The 14703-nt window shown below is 36.6% G+C and overlaps 1 protein-coding gene across 6 annotated transcripts in view; it reads left to right on the plus strand.

Moving 5' to 3' along the window:
- The window catches only part of OTUD7A (OTU deubiquitinase 7A), a 146841-nt gene that overhangs the window by 48384 nt on the left and 83754 nt on the right, over positions 1 to 14703 (plus strand). For all 6 annotated transcript variants that reach the window (XM_055814774.1, XM_055814780.1, XM_055814785.1 and 3 more), the window contains exon 3: positions 335 to 453. The gene's annotated coding sequence lies outside the window, so the exon portion shown is untranslated. The remainder of the gene's footprint in view (positions 1 to 334; positions 454 to 14703) is intronic.

Genomic DNA, 14703 nt, shown 5'->3' on the forward strand with positions numbered 1-14703 from the left:
TGGGTGATGCCGTGTTACTCATTAAGTTAATCTTTATCTGTGCTTCCTAAAGCCTGGATGCTAAATAAGTTCCTAAAACCATCCATGTCATTGCCACATTAAACTGCTTCGGCAGTTGATCCATCACTGCAGAAGTCCTGGTTTGGGCTTAGTTCTTTGATTTTATATTTCTTAAGGTGCAGCCCACTGTGAGACTTAAATGGAAGATCACTGTAGTAATAACCTTGCTAAGGACAGTGAACTGATCAATATATTTGCTAAATAAGTGGTGTTTAGCTGATTATCAGCTGCTGTAAATTGCTATTTACTTGCTGACTTCTCTGTCTTTTTCTAGGGAGAAAGTGGGTTTACTGGTGTGGATGCCTGCTTCATTTGCTTCACCAAAATGAGATAGGGCATGCAGGAGAGAAGGGAGGTTTTTGCAAGTAGAATTTGCAAGTAGAACCTACCATGGTGAGTTGGATTTGGTCCATGCTTCTGCTACAGAAGTTCTCAGTGATGCTAAATACATTGCTTAAACAAAAATTTGCACACAAATCTTTCTTGTTCCCTGGAAGTATGTTACACGTATTGCTTCCTTGGCAGCAGTGCTGGACTGAGTAGCTCTTCCCTACTGCTTTTTCTTCCCCTGCCATATTAGGTCCACAGAACTGCTTGAGAGGACTTCAATAACTAAAGCAGCAAACTAAAGGGAGCTGAAAATAATTACTTTCTACCATGTACATGAGAAAAATACGAGGAAAAGTGGTCTGTAACCTTGATTTGACACCACAAGGTCTGTCTTGAATGTTACACTGAAAATGAAGTGCATAGGAGCTAGATTTTTAATTTTGAGTTGCTGTATATCCTCAAAAATTGTAATAAAGCGCAGGGACTCAAACTAATAATACTTTTTAAACTGTCTTCCTTGGCTCAATTTCTAAAATGGTGTAGTAATTGCACACCTTACAGGCACATTCTTAACTAAGCTCATTATTGTTTTGTGAGACATGTATGTACTGAACAGGTGATCATGGAAGGAGAGGAAAAACATCCTGAACTTCCCTTCAAGAGGGCCAAAAGGTTACAGTAAGTCAAATTCCTGGGGCCACACTTGCGTGGTTGAGTTCAACTGAATATTGAAAAATCTGCTGACCAAGTGAGCCCTGTTGATTCTGCAAAATGTTTAAAAGCAGGGATCTTGAGTGAAAATACAAGAGTGAGGGTATAATTAAAGGCTGTATTATAATGCTTACTCACAAGAGCATGGAACAAAAATTCTTCATTTTTGCATTTACTAAATTTGATCTACAGGGACTTATGGCCAGGATATTCTTCTAGCACCTTTTGGCTGTGCATACCATTGGGGAAACCATGGCCTTGAGACCATGGCATCTGTTTTTCAGTTTGCTTTACAGAAGGGCCTTTTCATTACTGGATAATAGAGAGATATGAACCTAACCACTTGCAGTGATACAAAACCCCAAATCATTCTACCGGATCATTTTATGCTTATTTTTTTTTTATATTCAGGATTACGTGAGCATCTATCATGAGGTAAGTTGACTGTAAGGCATGGATGATTGGGGGAGGCAGAGCTCAAAAATATCAAGACAGCACTTCTAGCAAAGCTTAGGGGACTTAGTACAAGCTCATGGTATTTTGAGTAGAAAGGAATCAGAAAAAAAAAAGTGAAATTCAAACAGAAGAAACCTGTAGGCTAGCTGAATCTAATTAAATCTTCTCTTGCCTCAAAATAATTGTCTTTAATACTTTTGATATTTCCCAATCGTTCTAAATATAAAAAAATTGTGTAGCAAAATGCTGAACAGTCATCATGGATCATAGAATTTAAGGTAGACTACTGGGTGGCAAATTTTACTGTCTTCTTGCAAGTGCTGGTTTTAGCTGCCTTTGAAATAGTGTATTTTTCTACTAAACTTTCCTGTTTAAGTTGGAGTTTGTGCTTTTAAAGCCTGAGCCATAACTTTGTTCTGCTACTGGCATTACAGTCTTCGGTGGAGCGATTAGCAGAGTTCTGAGTTTTCATAAACATTATACTGACAAATTTTAATTTTGAAAATAAGATGATTGGGGAAATGTCATTAACTTGCAGGTAGTGCAAAGCCTGGAAAAAAAACAGGAAAAAAATAACAGAAAAATGTGGATTTTTATTTAGGAATTAATAATCAGTCCCTCAATTCCAGACATTAAAAATTAAAGCCTGCAGAGTTCTTTGCGAACATATTTATCAGGCTATGGTGTTGCAGTTTCAAGGGAAACTCTTACAGAACTCAGTAAACCATCAGCAAAGTTAATAAATACAACACTATTTCTTCTTGATTTGCTTACATTTTGGTCATCTTAACTGTCATCAATCTTCAGGGAGGAATTGCATGAATTTGAATCACATTTTAATTGGATAGAATATTTTTGAAAAAAGGATGGGGATTCCTCAGTGTTTTATTATTTTGAAATATTTATATCATCCCTATTATGAAGTTGGTTCAGCAATATGTCTGGGGTAAAGGAAAAGTAAGTAATCAAACAACAAACTATACTACTGCAGGTAGGCTTCTCTTTCATAGAACATTGTGCTGGAAAGACATGTATTTTCTTTTTGTCTTATAAGTCCTTTTGTAACTCATTTGAAATGAGAGAAGTGTTGATTTGTTGAAATTCATTGCAAAGCAATTATAAATGCAGTTGTGTTTAATAAAAGGCTGGGGACTCTGTTTTGATGGCAGGAGAGCAGTGGCACAAAAGAACATTGTCTCATACTATGGAGTTCTGAAACAAGAGTGCTAGGTGCTAGCAAAATGTATTGCAAAAAGAGGAGCACTGTGATCTAACCTGTTTATCCAAGAACAACAGCCAGTGCAAATGCTTGAAGTGATCTATGCTGTGAAATTCTCTCAAAGAGATGAGAAAGGTATCCTTGACCAATACTGCTTTCCTTTTTCTGTCCTAAGTACAACAGCTGAATGGACTGGTGGTGCGTTCTGCCGTTAGTGTTGTGCTCTCTTGTGTTTTGGCACAGACAGTCTTGTTTTTCTGCTACACTGCTCTCTGTAGCAAATAGACAGTCATTCAGGAAGAGCTGGATTTCCACACCTGACAGTTGTGAAGTGTGGTGAATGTGCTGTATTGATCCGGGGACCTGAAATTATTTTTGTCAAATCTTCTGTTTTCTTTCCTTCTTGAGCTGTAATTATCCAAATATTACAGTTTCAAGAGAAAATAATGTTCTTCAATACTTTCAGGGGATGGAGTAAGAACATAAACATAGACATGGGTAATAGTTCCATACTGAAGAGTATTCTTTCTGTCCACACAGATTCTGAGTAATAAGATTTTCATACAGTTCAGAAAAAGAGAAATGACAAAAATGTTTCCTTACAAGCAAACCTTCATATCAAATGCATGTAAACAGACTGGATCGTGCAGGAAGTCAGTCAAGCAAAGAAACAAAGTTAGAATTCTCAGATCTTTTTTTCCTACTTTCAAGCCTGAGATGTATCCAGATCCTGGGTTTTTTTTTAGTCTTTTCTTGAATATAGATTCTTTGTCTCTCTCTCCTTTTCAGAAATGGGACTTGATGTACCAAACTATCTTAAGGCTCCTCAACTATTGCTGAGCTCATCAGTTCTCTCTATAGCTGATACACAATTTTTTTGAGAACTCCATGCTTCTCTGTAGGAAATGTTCTTTATTTAAACTGTTGAGGATTAAGAATGACATTAGTAAAACGTTTGGGGTTCTTGCTGAGAATTTTGTAAGTATCCAGTTCAATCATGTAGAAAAAGCCATATCCAGGTGTTGCATATAGAACATTTCCTCTGGAACCATTGTTACTTCAAAAGTCCGTGTGAGTTTGGACACTGTGCTCAGCATCTGCAAGTCCCTGACTTTCCACTCGGGTGTCAGACTCATTTTATGTGTCCTTGCCAGATCACCAGCACTGAACAGATGACATTGCTCTGTTCTGCTGGGACAAAGTCAGTCCATGTTAGTGGCTTCTTTAATGTTTTAGAAGTGATTATTTTATTTGGGGCAGTGGCTCCAGCCAATTCCAGTCTCTTCATAGTGATAGTGGTCAGGTAAAGATAAGCAGTCCCTTTGTAAGACAAATTAGACTCTAATCTTTCCACATTCTGTGCCTAATTTAACTGAAAAAAAAAAAAAATTCTGAATTTGGTTCTCAGAAGTTGTATTACCTTCTCCAACCTTCATTTCAGGTAATACTGGTTACCACTTCTATGTGCTATTAGCTCTTATGTATCTAATCTAAACCAAATCTATCTAATGGGCCTCATCTATGCATCTGAAACATGTAATTCTACCGTATTCTTATGTTAGATTTTGCTTTTCAAGGAATAGAAGAGTAGGAAATTGGAGTAGACTAGGGAACTGGCAGATCTGAAGGAAAAGGAGGAAATAAAATGTTCTCTTGTTCCACTTTACATTGCCAATCTAAAAATCTTTTGATGGCAAAATTCACTTCTAACTATTTAGTTATTTGTTGCAAGAATAGATCCGTCTTGGATACTCCTTTTACCAGCTTCACAGAACTGATTTCTCTGTGTGTTCCCTGATGCGCAACTTGGAAAAGAAAACCCTGGCTTAGATGGCTAAAGTTTTAAGTCGCAGATGCTGTTGTGTTGCTGTCTTGAAGCTGCAGCTTGTGCTGTGTAAGTGCTTTGGTTCCTACTAAACTCAGTGTCTGCTTTGACAAGGGGGTTTTCTGGGTTGTAAATAAGCCCAAGCATCTCTCACCCTCCCTCCCAGTACCTGCTCTGGGTTCATCCTTTGCAAAGAAATCTGAATCCTTCTAGTTTGTTTTACACATCTGCGTTGGATGTCTGCTGTCCTCCCGCAGGGCTGGTGATGGCATCGCCCAAAGCGTAACAAACTACTGCTTACAAGTTTTTAGGAAACTGCCTTGTTTGGGATGTAAGCAATGTCCCAGAACTTTCCGGTAATGATGAGGTGGTTATCAACCGAAAACAAATCTCACTTTTAATCTTCTGATGCAGTTAATGTAACGTGTAGTCAGAGGGGTAAGACAGAAACGTTATTCTACTTTATTTAAGCATCATCTTGGCTACTGCTGTGGTACTATTTTTACAGAAGTGTGTTGGCTTATTATACAGCAGTGGCATTTAGTATTGCAAATAACTGGGACAATTACCTGTCACTACAGGCAGCTTACTCTTGAATCCATCATTTGGCAGTTACTGTTAATTTTAGGCTAAGTTAAGACTCTGTACCATTTGATTGTAGTCTATTTGATTTCAGTATTGAATTTATCTTGGGAATCATCACTGAGATACAATTACTGAGATACAATTAATAAAAACTAACTGGTGTATTAGGATATTCAGGCTTCTTTGCCTAACATGGGTAGAAGTAGAAGCGTGTTTTAATGACAGGCAATGCTCCAGCATTTTGAAATTTAATTGCTAGTTAGATTGGTTATTTTATTAATAATTTTGTTACATGATAACAACAATATTGTTACTGTATGAGGTACCTGTTGTCAGGGAGTGAAAACATAGCTTTGCTTTTTCAAATGCAGAAAACACAAATATTCTAGTTCATGCTCTTTACCTCTGGTATATGCTTTTACAGGTTTTGTTACTTGCTTTCAGTGTGAACCAGACTAATTCACTTAGTTGTTATGAAATCAAAATAATTTTGCTAATTGCCAGAAGTAGAGTAAAATACTTCTGAGCCCTATTCTATAGTGAGAAAAGAGATGCATCCTCTTTTGTACGAACCATATAAGTCATGTGTTTTACCACGGAAAGAAGCTGCGCTTGTGAGGCAGTAACTTCACACAGCTTTTCAGGCCAGTATATGCAAACAAAACTTCATGTCTTAGTTAATTTTATCCAAGGTAGCTTCTCATGGAATTCCAGGAAATTTGTTTGGCTTGAAGATTCCTTCTTCACAGTAAAACTGTGTTTTTCTAAGGTGGGTAGTTCTAGACCTGGATGAAAAGAATTAAGTGTATACTTTAAAAAATAATATGTTCTGGACAGTTCAATCATCAGGATGCATTTTTAAGAAAAAATAATATTGACTGGTTCAGTTTAGAGGAAGAGTCTGTCACTAAAGAAACCTATCTTAATCTAAGAAGGCCTTAATATATTGTAGCATGAAAATAATAGTATAGAGCATTAGAAGGATATAGTTTAAACTTTTCATACAGTATAAAGACTTTTATAGTATTCGTAGTATTTAAACACTACTTTAAAAGTTATTTAGCATGAAGTCTATGAGAATTTCTAGTCCACTTTTTTTACTGTTAATAATATGATGCACATATTAATGTGGTGTCTACAGTCTAAGCTAGTGGACACTGGCTACATGATGAAAATACCTTTGTCTCTTTAAAAGTACTACTATTTTAGATAAGGTGATTAGAAGCTCCAAATTTCTAATATATTAAACCTTTAAAATCAGAGTATTTCAAAATATATATGTCATCTGTTCTAGATGCTGCATAGGCTCTGTAATAAATTTTTAGCATTGTGGAACCAAACTATAGCCCAGCGTAATGTCACTGAGATTCTCATGCTTATAAGTAAATCAATGTAGTTTTGAATTACCCCTTTTGTGAAGACAAAAAGAATTTCTGTAAAATTAGACAAAAACTATCTGTACTTGAGCTTTCAGTTGTATTAATGCGTGTAAGGGCAGAGAGCATATGGATAGAGAAGTTGGTACTGTTTGTGTAGCTAAAAGGAGGAGGAGCCTGTTGGTATGTTGTTGATAGAGAAGATGGGGAGTAGCTCCTTTCCAAGTTAATCATCTCCTCTCACATTTCTTCTTGAACTACCTCCATATATTTCAAGCATGAAAAGCTGACGCTGTTGGTTTCCCATAGATGTTAAAAATCTTTGGATCTTTATCCAAAGAGAAAAAAAAAATATTTTGAGGAACTCAAGTAAGTTTCAGTGTAAATTAGACCAGTAATATACTAAAAAAAAAAATCTCTTCATGAAGCAGTTAATTCTTTACAGAAGACTAGAGGATCTTTAACACTCTTACAAGCTGAAATAGCATTTGGCAAATAGTAGGTTTCAAGATTGAAAAGGGTCAAACACACGCTGTGGTTAAGTTCCAGACACTTATTTCCTGGTCACATTTTGCTAAATTTGGAACTGAGTCAATGTTCTTTGAAAATGTGTACTGCATGTAATTATGTTCCATATATTGTTTCACTGGAGGCTGTGAGATTTGGCTGTTCCATTTGTGTTCTTAAGTTATTTATTGTTGCTGTATCATAAAAATGAATTGTGCACTGGTGGTGTAATAAAGTAACAAATGTTTCATTTGTCTTATTGAACAGGCAGGGATTAAAAGGATGTCTTATTAAAATATCTTGGTTGAAAAGTTGTGTAAGTAATTAGATAAATTTTTATGGTGAGGTATTTTATTTTGTGAGGGAATGATCTTTCCTTTTATGCAGAAATTAAGAAAGATTTGCACTCTTTTCAGTGATTGTGGTTAACAGATTTTAATAGTAGAAATAAATTGTTTCAATACATTTTTTCATTGATTCTGAAACCATCTGCTGAATTGCTTGATACTATGATGGAATGAGACAATTTGTTGAAAACACTTTTGCTTCTTGTGATGATTAAAGCATCACCAAGGGGAGATGCCACCCAAGAGGAAGCCAGTTGTCTCTCTCTGTATCTCTTGGTGAAGCCATCCTAGTCACTACCCCTGGCTATCAAGAACATCTTTTGTAGGAGGAAATGGCAGGACCTTAAAGATACTAAGGGATACTTGTGTATCCTTGAATGCCATCTGACTCATCTACAATACTTCTTGTGAAACAGGGATACTCTGTGAGTTGCTGGGGGTAGAACCACTCATGACTGCAGTAAAAGTAACAAAGTTGGTGACCATCCAGTTACTTTATTTGTTGTATCAAATCTTTTGCAGTATAGGAAGGATAAGTGCTGGGGGGATTCCCAGTGTGCCTCTAAAAATGATAGCAAAGTACATCTTACTCATTAGAAATAAGAAAAAGGGATAACACATTGTAGTATTTATGCAGACGACTTTTATTTGAAAACTGGAACTAAGCAGAGCTGTATGCAAAATAGCTTTCTTCTTCCTAAAAGTTCAGCTTCTAAAAGCCCAGCCATTAAGAAAAAGGATTATAAGTGATTAAATTGGTTTGGTAAACAGTGTTATAGTGAAAACTGAGAAGCCTATTAATTTCCGGGCCATGTTCTTGGACCAGTGAGACAAAATCTCCAATTGCTCTTGCAATAAATAGTTACAACAGTAAGCATCTTCAAAGAAAGAAAAGTGATAAAATTACTTCTGCTGCACAGCAAAGAAAAAAAAGACATATCCCTGTCTTGCAGTATAGGGAAACACTAATATATGTATATTTAGCATTTCATTGTTGATACAGATATTTAAATACCATACTACTGTTTCTTGTAATGTCTGAATTCATCCAACGTTGAAAAGTTGATTGCAATTTTTGAGCAATGTATATAAGGGAGTATTTATATGATGTGACTTTAACCATATTCCTGGAATTAAGAATCCAGACTCCCAAAATAGTTAATGGAGACTCCAAAGTGCAACTAGAGCACCTTAGTGGAGCCTGTCTACATCAGTTAACTGTCCAGGGAGAACTTCAGATCTCCATTTGCAGATTGACTTGTTTGGCTAGAGTAGGGGTTCTGAAATTCTTGCACTCTGTTGTTTCCATCTCTTGGTAAGAAGAAAGGCTGATTAAATGGGTAAACCTTCAACTCTGCAATTAGGATCTACAAATCAGGGTTATACTGAGCTGGAATTGAAGTTCTGAAATCAGACATCACTGGATAACATCATGCTAGCAAGCTGACAGGCATGCAGTCTTGAACTGATACCAAACGTCATGAAAGGGGGAAAGCATTTGTAGCCTGTTTTTCTAACAGTCTCTCTAATGAGACTTATGCCCATCCATCTGTGTATTGTTCTTTCCAGTTCCCCTGAAACCATGGTACTATTTGAAAAATAGTTAAATTGTCCAAGTTAATAAGATTTCTTACAAAATTTGTGAAAGTCTGTGGCTGATGGGGAAGAAAGACTGAAACTAGAACCATACTGTTTTCTACACTGTTTGACAGCAGTTGTCTGGACAGTCCAGTGCATATCTGGTTCTGGACTAAGTCTGGGATGTGCTGGTAGCTGCAGAAGTTTAGGGTATTAAAGGACAGAAATCCAAATAAAGCCAGGCTTCCTTCTTTCTGCTGCTCACAGAACGATTTCCCGCAAAGCTGATAGGATTTTCCAAATAAGTTTTCTACATGTGGAATTGATTTATTGATTCTGTGAATTCAGAGATGCTAACTGTGCCTGAGAGCATACTGGTATTTGTGGTGATATTAACTAAAGGTGGATAGATGGGTCTAGTCAAAACTGAAGAGATTGGCACGTGCAGCATTGAGAGCTGCCTTCTGCTTCTGAAAAACATCGGAGCTATTTGTAAATCCAGAAGGTCACAGGATGGTATGTTGCCTACCATTTAGTGCAGCTTCTGGTGTGCTCTTTATTCCTAGCTTTCCCCATCAAAATGCTGCTTTTGTTTTTTAAAGGCCTAGTGTCCTTGTGCAAGAACGTAGGGTATTTTTTCTTCACTGAAGCAGTGCAACAAATTGCAAATTATGTATAAAAATTAATTATTCCTCTTCACTATTTCACTTCAGAGTAAATAGTATATGTTGTGCTGTTTGATGTTATAGTCACCTTAGTGATGTCCAGGAGAAAGCTGTCAAGCTTAGAAGGGAGAGCGAAAGTGCTATAAAAACTAAACCCCAGGTTTCATCTTTATGCTACTACATAGAGTGAGCAAGGTAGCTGAAAAAGATTTCAGTATTTTTTTCAGACTGTTTGAAGTGCAGATGTGGGAGAAGAAAAATGAGCAGTCCTGCATTTTTCCTGCATTTCAGCCGAGGCAGATAGTCTGTTGACCTATCTGCAATCCTTTCATTATGAGCATTACTTTTTTCCATGTTAGGAAAGTGAAGTGATATAATTCTAGCAGTTTGGATACTTTCCTCAGCCAGGTTTCTCCAGTAAGAAACTTAATATGGTTCAGCTATGCTAGTCCTTAACTTTTTGTCTCAATACGGAAAAAAAGGCCCTCACTACAGTCTTTGCTTCCACAGATGCATGTGTCTTCATCTCAGTAGTGTTTAATGGATAGATTAGTTTATGGGAAGAACAGAGAAAAATGTGAAGAAATCTGTCACTTAGTAAATTCTTGTCGTGGTTTGGAGGAGGACTGATAGGACAGAAAAACTTCCAAGGCCAGCGTTCAGTGGTGACACTGCTGTGTTGTGTGGGTGACATTCTATAATGTGTCTGGCTTTCAAGAGGTAAAGTATTATGGGAAAGTTTACTGTTCTCTGTAAGTGGCAATGGTAATTATAATATAAATTCTCTGAATCTCTTTCTGTTTGAGGGCATGCTACTTGGAGCTTGTAATTCTACCATTTAAACTATAGAGAAAATACAGAGCCAGATTTTCAGCCTCCTGCTGGAGGTTGTTTACGTAATTTTGGGCCTTTTGGCTATGGCTTTACTTTTGGAGACTGATAGTCTAATTTGATCAAGCAGATGTGGATTTATATATGTGGACTAGATATTCAGTCACATCAGCTGTGTAAAAAATCACAGGTCAGATTCAGGACTGTTTGAAGTTGCCGGAGAAGTTCTTCAGTTCCTCTAGTCTTTGGAGATCATCATCACAGAAAACATTGATGTTATAGATAAGAAAATAGTAGCTGTTGTGCAGTTTCTGAGTTGCATATATTATGTTGCACATACCCAGATCCATTTCTATATTATTTAAAACATAGATACTGGTGTCACAAGCTTAGTTCAGATTCAGGTTTAAATATTTGACTAGTTGATGGCAGTGACCTTTTCCTGACACCACCACTTTTACTTTGATACTGGTGGTTGAAAAAAATGAATTCTTATCAACTAGATAAAGTTCAGCTTTATCTTTTTGCATTTTAGAGTATTATGAGCTCCCCATAAATGGTTTGCCCTTCTATGTCTACTGACTGCAGCTCCAAGAAGTTAGCTCGTTCTGTCTGTCATGAAATGGAGAATACTGCTGGTTAATTGACTGGTTCAGCAAACTGGAAAGAAAGATGTTACTCCAAAACATTTGTAAATAAGAGAAAACTGGACTCAAATGAGTGAACATTGCACGTGTTCACTGTCTGGCAAACTGACTGAGGTAGTGGAAAGGGACTGACATTAACAATAAACCCATAATTTTTCGAATAGATTTCTGCAAAACTCAACAGGGAAATGAGAGTAGCCCTGTTTCTCTGCTTCTTGCGCTGTGGTTGGTCACTCCTTAAGCAGCTATTTTGATCAGCTTTTTTAATTGTTTTGCAGGTGATGGATGAACATGGTTTCCATAATTATTATTTTTCCCCCCTTCCTTTTTATGTGGTCTGTAGTCTTGCCTGTCTGCTGAGCATCTGTCTTACCAAACTACCAATCTGTTGTTTTGGGACCAATTCCCTGCATCAAATAATAGATTTTTGCTCTTTCCCTCCCCTCCCCCAGCCATTTGTATTTCATATAACACCTAACTGACATTGAAGATCATCACTGAGATCATTCCTGCTCCACCTCCACATCCTTTAGTTTTAAACCAGCAGTAACAGGATTCTTTCTTTCTTCCTTGCTTTTCTGGCTAATAAGCAGACTTGCTAGTCAGACAGAGCAATTTTCTGCCAATCTTCTTTGAAAGATTTCTAATAAATTGACTGTTTATTGTCCAAAGTGATGATACATTGTTTCTAAAAATAATTGGCAATGATTCCCTGTCAGTTTTGCTATGCATTTAGCTTCAGATCAGCAGCAGAGCAGAGTATTTTGATCAATATGTCTTTAAAATAAAGACAAAAAATTTAAATGTGTGACAGAGAATATCACTTTGGATGGCTTCAAGGATTTTTTGTTTTATGAATCTGTCTATTTTCCAGGACTTTTTTTGTTATTAAAAGCTGAGAAAAATACAGGTATTTCTGAAATCCATGTGTTTGAGATGTTTAAAAAATATATTTAAATAATTCTTTATGCAGTAGCGTGAACTGAAAGATATTTATGTGCTGAAGCTTTCAGTAAGCTCTATAAAACATGTTCTAATTCCTTAGAGTGATGTTGTCATCACATTTGTTGACTAAGGCTCAAGGAGAATACAAATTTTTTGTATTTTTCCCTCTTTTTCTGTCTGGTAGTCTATGATGAGCAGTTTTTCAGAAGAGATTGTTCTTCATTTTTTTAGTGCAGCACAGTGTACAGGTGCTGTTTTCATATGTGAATTTGGTACATAAGTTAAAAAAAAACAGGCACCATTACTTCCTTTAGCTGTTGCCTGTAGACATTAATATTCAGTGTGGTGAAGGCTTTTATTTCCCCACCTCTGGACTTATTTTGCAATCAATAGCTATTTCCAAATTTTCCTGGCTTTCTAAATTTCCTGTTTCACACACTGATATTTAACTCCAATTGTGTCCTGCTTTTCATAGAACGAAATAATAGATGATGACGACAGTGGCAATTAGAACTAATGGGCTACTTCTTAGAGATGTTGAATATCCATTAATCCTGTTGAAGTTGGTCACAACTGTTCAAAAGCTCTCAAAAATCAGGCTGTCCTATTTTAACATCAAACTTTGAATATCTGTTTCGTTGCTAATGTGGTTTTTTTGTGTACAATTTTTCTGCATGTTTCTTTATAACCTTGTAACACTTTGCTTGATTCATCAGCTTCCACTTCTCCTTGTTAAGTCTGAGTTTTTCCCATTTTTTGTTTTTGTTTTTAATATTGCCTGAATTACAGGAAACATATAAAGGTATTATGAAGGTCTATGACCATAGAGGTAGCTATAGCATATTGTGGTAAGAAAATTTACAGAATGTTACCAAATTGGTTTGACTAAATGAAAGAGGGATTTTCTTGCTGCTTAGGGCAGCTTACGTTTTCTTTAAATTTTGATGAAGAGCCATTCTTACTACTAGATAATTTCACACAAGACATTTTGCTTGAAAATTAAGTAAAATTTATAGCTTGCTATAATGTATAAACATAAGTATGAAAAGGAGTTGCAACACAAAAAGGAAACAGAGTTCAAGCAAAATGCAGAGAATCATAATAGTACAGTACTACTTTTGCTGTTATTTTTAAAAAAAGAGCTGCATGTTCTGTGTTGTCATTTGACCCCCCCAAAAATTAAAATCTTTAATATGCCAGGACAAAGGCACAAACAACAAAGTTTGCTGTTTCGTTATTTCACTGAAGAAAGTTGGGTTTACCTCTTCCTATTGTCCCCCAGGGTATCTCTAATTGGAGTGTGAGTGGTCTCTGACAAGTTTTGAAAAATACATTTACCATATGTCTTGTCTTCTGTAATCATTTCTATATTGATACTTCACAGCAGCACATAAATTAAGCTGTGCTCCTCATATGAACTGGACTAATACTGCTAATGTTCTCAGAGGCTACCGAACACCACTCTGATAAGTTTCAGTCAGTTTAGAACAGATCATATTCAAATCAGTGATGTGGAAATAAACCCAGCCGCACTGTGTGACGTGGCCTGGCAGTGGGGGGCTCCAGTCCCTCCTGTCAAGACTGGTTCTTCAACAGCACTTCTAGCTGAAAAAAGGAGCCAGAATCAATCGGAAGCTTGGCCTCAGCTAGAAGTTTACTGTCAGAGATAGCATTGCAAATCTGCCTTCTGTAGGTACTGATTTCTAGAGTCAACCCTGATTTGATTTAGTCAATTACAGCAGTCTTCCAAACAAATTAATTTATACCATCAGACACACTTTTTATCCAGTGCAACTGTTGAGTTGGCATTGAAAAATAACATGCTTACACCTTCGTGTCCTCCCCTACCCTGGCAGAAAGTTTTAGAAATAACCCATAGTTGAAAAAAAAATGGTGTTTTCCCCTAATCTTGATACTAACTTGCAGATTTTTAACATAAGCAAAGATTCCAACAATTGAACATGATTTGTAAGAACTGTGCTTTAATCCTGCTGGGGTGATTGTAGCAATGAGTGTCTTCAGAGTACTTAAAACAGGCTAGTATCCATTATAATTTATTATAGTCATATTTCAGTTCTTTTTCAGTATAAAATGTGATGCGTGACTCCTACAGCTTGACACCCTAAGCTGAGGAAGAGTTGAAGATTCGGGTTCTGATCAACTACGTTACTGACTGCTTAGTCACCAGTGTAGTGATTGAGCTGTTTGGTGGTCTTTAATACTGCATCTGTGGTGTATTGTTCCATACTGTGCAAATGGGAGGAGGAGTGCTTTCTCTTGATGTGTCTGATGCATGGTTTTCAGTTTTCCTAATGGGTCCTTCTCAGACTGTCAGTTACTTACCCAGTTTAAGAGAAACACACAGTTGCTATACTTAAAGTATGCATCTTCAAAATGTTGTGAAATGAATCATTCCAGATTCCATATCTCATATCTTTATTTTCTCCTTTGTATCTCTAGTTGTTCTAAAAATCTTGGAGATGACATTTAAGCATAGTTTTTAGTGGGAACAGGAATTAAGCCTTCTATTCTTAATTTATTTTTCCAAACTAAATGCAATAACTAAGGAACTTCATATCCCACAGAAATGAGGATGGGAGTCATGGGGTTGGGGGAAATAA

The sequence above is a fragment of the Falco peregrinus genome, chromosome 1, assembly GCF_023634155.1.
Source record: "Falco peregrinus isolate bFalPer1 chromosome 1, bFalPer1.pri, whole genome shotgun sequence".
NCBI classification, from domain to species: domain Eukaryota; kingdom Metazoa; phylum Chordata; class Aves; order Falconiformes; family Falconidae; genus Falco; species Falco peregrinus.